At 41.7% G+C, this 6951-nt stretch overlaps 1 non-coding gene across 1 annotated transcript; it reads left to right on the top strand.

The window, feature by feature from the left end:
* Positions 1 to 5120: 5120 nt before the first annotated feature.
* On the top strand, positions 5121 to 5302 carry LOC148542544 (U2 spliceosomal RNA). The gene has a single exon (XR_015877883.1). It is a non-coding gene; the product is annotated as a U2 spliceosomal RNA (small nuclear RNA).
* Positions 5303 to 6951: the final 1649 nt, after the last annotated feature.

Raw genomic sequence — 6951 nt, 5'->3', positions numbered from 1 at the left:
GGTGAGAGTGGAAGATTGTCCGAGGGAAAGATGCGGTGGAAATGAGACAGTATTGCATGTTGTATGGAGTTGTGGTTTTGCAAGAAAGGTATGGAGAAATTTGAATGGGTTATGTAAAGAGTTGTGTGGTGTTAATACAATTTCTTGGAGGGTGGCTATGTTTGGTTTGGGTGTAAAAGGGAAAATACAAGAAAGTTTGATGTGGTTGATAATGTCATGTGTTATGGAAGTATTGTGGAATGCAAGGAATATGTATTTGTATAAAAAAGAAGTATGGAGTGTAAATGACTGTGTACGAATAATATTGGGGAAGTTGTATGTGTGCTATTTAGTTGACAAAGGCGGCGGTGGAGGTTTTCGATGCGGAAGGTGTATGGAAGTTTAAGAAATGGATGCATGTGGTAATTTTGAACAGGTGTGGGTGAAGGTTTTGTTTATACAGTAGATATTAGTATAAGGTTTTTTGGGGGGGAACATTATACATAGTGATATAGCTTGAGTCATTTTAGTATTATAGAAATTAGAAAGTATGTTATACTTGTTAAAAAAAAATAAAAAAACACTACGATGAATTAAAAAGCATCGCGACGAGTGACAAAGTGATTATGGTCTAAGACTATAAAAGCGAAAGCTTTTTAAACCTGATGGTTTTAATTTAAAAAAAAAATCTGTTCATAGCGGCTGCTGCACTTTGGCTTTGCCGGGGGGTACTCGGGAGTCCATCCTTGTGGGGGGTGTCGAAGTCAAATAATTGCATGTAGTCATTTCCACTTAATATCCATCAATACTATTGTCTGTCTGAAAATATGCAAATAGCACGCTATGGCGTGGAAGGGCGTATTTAACCACAACACATGCGAACACATTCTATACACATGTACACTTACACATTCACTTATAAAATAGTTCACCTTAAAATAGTTCCAACAAACAGTCGTTTATAACCAAGGTTAATAGAGTTTATAGTTAAATATAATAATGTTGGATATACTTTAGGGAGATCTAAGGTTCAGGATAAAGATAACATATCATGTTTGGTATCATTCTAATCCCCTATTTATCCTCAGAGATCCGTTCCTATCAGCCAAGAGATCGCACCTTGCGTATGCGAGTTATGGATGATAGGGAATTAATGATTAGAATGGTATTGTGTGTGTAATGTAAATAGACCAGTTTGAACTAGCCTTTCGGCGGGAAGATATGTATACAGCTGTTGGAGAGCTGACCCCCACCCTTGGAGGGCATCGTTTGAACTGACCTATGTCCTACATTATACCAGACTGACCTGAAGCCTGAACTAATAGAAACATGCCCAATCGTCTCTACTGTTTTCAATGGAACACAAACTGTACATAAACTGAGCTCTGGGACTAGCATACAGTCTTTTTTCCTGACCACAGACTTCAGGATTGAATGACTATATGCTGGATCCAGAGCGCCTGCGAATGTAATCAGCTGTACTTATTTTATAAATTGTTACTCTGCTATCTTTTGCTATTAAATCGCTTTGTGAGTTAGAACCACACTATTGGAATTGGACAGCAGTCATTATTGAATAGTGACTAAACGGACATAACAGGGGCCCCTAGGGTAACGAGAAGGCGAGTGATTTCCTGTATTGGAGATTGTTTTGTTTTTTTTCTACATACATGATGGGATTACAGAATACACTCTGCGAATTACGGTCACTGTCGAGAAGATAGTGGAGAAGAATTTGAAGTTTCTTGTGAAGGAAATTCTGATGGATATGATAAAGATGAAATTTGAGGATATCTTCTTCATCTAAGATTTCCCTTTAACAGGGGTTTATGTTACTCTGGAGAATGCTGAGTTGTGTTTATGCTGCTATGAAAAGCTCAAGGAAAATGCACAGCACCCTCTACTGGAAGGTATGGAAATTATTCCTGTTCATGGCATCAGAGCGACCGATGGTGGTACATTTGTATAACCCCTATACACCGACCCCAATGGTAAGAGATTTTTTATTCCGTTATTGTGATACTGTATGAGGAGGTGATAAGCATAAGAATGAATTTGGCATTTTTAATGGCAAGATAACATTTGGGTCAAGTTGAAGTCTGATCCTAAAAGGGCTGGGAGGGGCTGTACACCCCCCCCAGCAAGTTTTTCAGTTGGGGGTTATAGGGGCTTCCTCTATTATCCTGGTCAGCCAAGATATTGCGGACTTTGCCAGAGGTATGGCCATGTTAAACAGTTTTCCAAATGGGAAGTGCTGCAGAAATTGTGGACAGACAGGTCATGAGGTTGGGGGTTGCCCTAAGCCAAGAACATGTGATTTGTGTGGTTCAGAGGGGCATTTTGATAGAGGTCGTTCAAATAGGCAACCTAAGGCTGTGATGAGGAGTGAGGCAGCTGGCACAAGTGCTAGTGCAGAGGAGGCAGGTACAAATGTTAGACCAGAGACTAAGCAGAGTGGGGCTGAAGTAATAAAAAAAAAAAGAAAAGTTTAAAACCTTTTTTCTGCTGATGCGTCAGAAGATATACAAGTTGCTCCAGAAAGAGGGAAGTATGTTTTTTTTTGGTGATATCTCTTTAGAGGAGGAGTTAAAAGAAGAGACAGTGGGCCTGATTCAGAGCCGGACGCTCTGACAGAGTGCTCGCTCTGAATCAGGGCCGGGCATTTTTTTTTTTCAGAACGGCCTCCTGGTCGCTCGCGCTGTGGGTAACTACCCAGTTATAGCGAGCGGCCAGGAAGATGGTCGCGCTGGTCAAGACCATCGCGACCATTGGGCTTGCGACGAGACCCTTGTTGTAGGGTCTCGTTGCTGCAAGCCCCAGAGAGATTTCGGATCAAACAGATGTCAGTGGGGCCAGCCCCAAACGGAGGCGTTCACATGGGAACGCCTCAGTTTAGGCAGCCACTCCTCCGGCCCGCCCACCAAAGGGGGCGTGCTGTCACTCAACATCGACAGCACGCCCCCTTTGGTACGAGACCCGGAGCGACGGCTTGCCCGTCGCTATCCGGGTCTCGCGCATGCGCACGACGGAGCCGGCTCCGTCGTGCGCATGCGCACTGGGCCACCATTGACCCGCTTGCGAGCGCACAGCGCTCGCAAGCGGGTCTGAATCAGGTCCAGTATTTAAAAAACAGAGGGACAGAGTGAGAAAGAAAAAGGAAAGAAAAAAAAAGCAAGGATGGAGTTATAGGAGGGACAATCTTGTGAAACCTCAGGGGCGTCAGGTGACGCCAGAAAGATGTGAGAATTATACCACGTGGTGCTGGTCTTCAGCAGTATTCTATGGACACTTTATTGGGAGTAGAGTTCAGAGTATGGTCTGTGCGGAAAGACCAGTTTTTGGTATCTCAAATTTTGTTCCTTCAAAATAAATTTTTAATACAAATTGTAAGTTTGTAGATAAGCCCTGATTTTTGGATCTAAGTTAAAATGGCTGTTGTGGACTTTTTATGAGGCGTGACTTATTTTTTAGGGAAAATAAGTGGGTGGAGTTTATGCAAATTTTTGTCTTTGAGTCTCCAAGGGTTTAATAAAGACAAGTATGATGAATTTTGTTTAAACATGCAAGTCTTAGTTTGTTTTCTTGCATAAGTTGCTTCTGGAACAGAATGTTTATTACACCACTAAGTGGTTTTAAGAAAATAAATAAATACATGTGTTCATAGCAGCTGCTGCACTTGGTCTTGGCTGGAGGTTATTCGGGGGACCTTCCTTGTGAGGGGCCGCTAGGGTAACTAGAAGGCGAGGTGTTGGGTTGGTTCCTGTGCTGGATTTTTTTGTTCCTGCTGCCATGGAGAGTCTTCGAAACACATTTCGACTAACGGTTGCTACTAACAAAAGAACAGAGAAAAACTTGGAATTCCTGGTGAGAAGGATTCTGGTGGACATTTGTAAAATAAATCCTGTGGATGATGTTTTTTGTATTCAAGATTTCCTATCTACTGGGATATATGATGTTACTATGATGGATGATAATCGTTGCATGAATTGCTATGAAGTTATTTGGAGGAATATGCAAAACACTTTAAATGATGGAATTGAATTGTGTCCTCTGTTTATGTCTTCTAAAAGGCCGTTATTTGTACAAATGTACAACCCTTATACACCAATTGACTTAAGAGACTTTCTGTTGAGATATTGTACCACGGTGAAGGGTGGAAAAAACAGAAAATTTTTTAATATTTTAAACGGTAAAGCTAAAGCCGGATCCTAGTGGACTGGGTGGGATGGTGCACCCCCCAGCAACTTTTTCTGCTGGAGGATACAGGGGGTACTATCGAGGTCAACCATGGTATTGCAGGATGTGTTTAAAATATGGCAATGTAAAGGAGGAATGCCCTATTGGCAAGTGTTGCAGGAACTGTAAAGCAGCAAGACATGAGGCAGGGGCTTGTCTACAGCCTAGGACCTGTGATTTGTGTACTGGAGAGGGGCATACTAAAAGTGAGGCAACTGGTGTAAGTGCTAGCCCACAGGAGCCTACTACTAGTAAGGCTTCAGAGAGAATGCAGAAAAGGACAGAGGTGCGGAAAAAGGGGAAGGCAGCAGAGCATGTTTTTCCTTGTACCTCTGAAAGTTTGCCATTTACTCCAAATGTGGAGATGGAGGTAGAAGATGTTGAAAGTCTGTTTGAAACCCAGATTGGGAAGAGGAAAGGAGGACAGTGCTAGTGCATTTAGTGAAATAGGATTTTTCTGACATGGAAGAGAAACAGGAGGTCTATAAGCAAATTAAAGTCGAAATTATTCCAAGGGCCTGGTTTCCAACAATGTCAAATGTACAGTTGGCAGGGCTGAGTTTCAAGATATTCCCTATGCAGAAAGATCATTTAATTGTTCCTAAGGATTTTGTTCCTCATCCTGACTGGAAAGAGAACTTTGAAAAAAAAAAAAACTATATGTGGGCTGAAATGCCTTAAATTGTTGATTTAAAATGGCCCCCAGCTGAATTGTTTGGGGAGTGGTTTTTGTAGGGAAGTTTAAGGGGTGGGGTTAGGTTAATTTGTGTGCATGTCTTGTCTGTTTTGGTAGTATACTAGTCTCTTTAAGCTAAATAATCACAGATGATGAAGGGTATGAGAAACTTGAACAGTTTAAGGCTGTAATGTATCTGTTGCTTTTGGAACTGACCATTTCAATCATAACACCTTCTGAGTGGTTTAAAAAAAAAAATCTGTTCTTATCAGTTTAATATCTGATACGCCCCCTATCTGGGGGCCATATTTTAAATGGATTTTTAGAACAGGGAGATGGAAGAAGAGCTTGCTTTGTCCACTCCATGCATTGACCTGGTATTGCACTACATCCAGGACTGGTGCACCTCTCCTATTCTGTCATCCAAAAATAGAAATTAACTCTAACCATTTCATATGACTGTTTTGTTTTTTTCAGATGCAACAAACTACTCTTTTGCCTATGTCTGCATGGCTTGCAATCAAATGTGAATACCACCAACTGCTGCGCCTCCTGCACTCAGCTGCTTGCACTTTTGCACTTATTAACACTTCATTTGGTTCAAGTAACCACTGATAATAAACAAAATCTGTTTCTTTGGTGTTGTCTGGTGCCTTACTTGGGTCTTCGCTTTTTGCACCATTGCAGTGTCAACCATATTTATAGACTGAACTTTTGAACTCCTGAATTGCCCATCTTTTCATTCAGACATCTTGCAGATTTTACAAACTTTGTCCCCCATACAGAAATTTAACAGAGTAGGTGCATGTTGAGTCATTTGAAATTTGCAGTCATTTTGTCAAACAATTGTTTTCAATATTTTGGGTCAGTGGGGGCTTGCATTTGCCACTGTGTGTGTCATGGGACCAGCTGAAGCATTAATTTTCACCAATTGCAGGAACAATCAATGATGCACAGCATCTCGTGGTCTGTGTCTCCCTCCAATGGGCCCCATCAGAGTAGAATGTTTGAAAACTTGAATGTCAACTTTCTATTGCCCTTGATGATCCATGGCATCTACTCCTGAACTTTCCGTGGACAGTGTGAACATTCCGTAGACAATGAACATTCTGATAAAGGTTTCTTAGTATTTCAATGAAGGTTGCAGTTTGTCTAATTAACTGCAGGGATACGGTATGAAGAAAGGAACGCCACCAACCATCTTGGTGGTGTGGCAGAGGCTTGCAAGAGGTGGTGCCAATGCAAATCATGCAGCTAGCAGGACGGTATGGAAAGGAAATCCATAGTGCATCTGCTTGTAACCTATGCTAAAATAAAGTGGTGCAAAAATGTAGGCCTTGCCGTGGGTTAGTCAATGCAGTAGCTTGAAGCACCTTGGACAGAGCAGCAAGCTGCTCTTGTAGGCAGCTCATTGGAATAGGAGGGTGCTGCAGCAGCATTCTCCTTGATTGTGTGAGTTTGGTCTGAACGAAGCGTGTTTTATTTGGCCCCTCAATGGGTTATCGCTTCTTGGACTTTTGGCTCAGACCAAGTGCAGTTAATTGCTGCCTGGTCTGGGACAGATGTTTTGAGGGTGGGTTCCTGTCAGGGACCCCTGGCTGGAGAGGAGGGATCAGTTTGTTTTTTCATGTCATGGAGTGGGGGGCTTTCAACATCATTTCAACATCTGCAACATGGCAGCCAAAGGATGGAGAAATTCCATTTGTTTCATAGTTGATAAGAAAAGATCGTCTAAAGGTCTAAAATATATTGCCAAGGATTTGTTGTAGCAGAAAATTGGTGTCAGTTATAGAGGACATTTTTTGTATCCAGGATTTTCCTAGTCAGGGGATATATGATGTCTCTTTTCATAATCATGGGGATTGTGAAGGTCTTTGAAAAACTGTAAACTTAATAGGGAATCCTGTTTTAGAGGGTATAGTTTGTTCCCCCTTTTTCTTTTCAGGAGGTGCCTGTAACTGTTCACCTTTATAACCCGTTTTATGATATTGAGCAAAAGATGTACTAACATTGGGGATCATTCTAGATGTCTCCAATTAGCCCTACTGAAGCTATTTGGG

Source organism: Taudactylus pleione, unplaced genomic scaffold (assembly GCF_031769625.1).
Source record: "Taudactylus pleione unplaced genomic scaffold, aTauple2 ptg000012l, whole genome shotgun sequence".
Taxonomy (NCBI): Eukaryota; Metazoa; Chordata; class Amphibia; order Anura; family Myobatrachidae; genus Taudactylus; species Taudactylus pleione.
The sequence above is the reverse complement of the archived record's forward strand: the minus strand, read 5'-3'. Positions and strand labels throughout refer to the sequence as shown.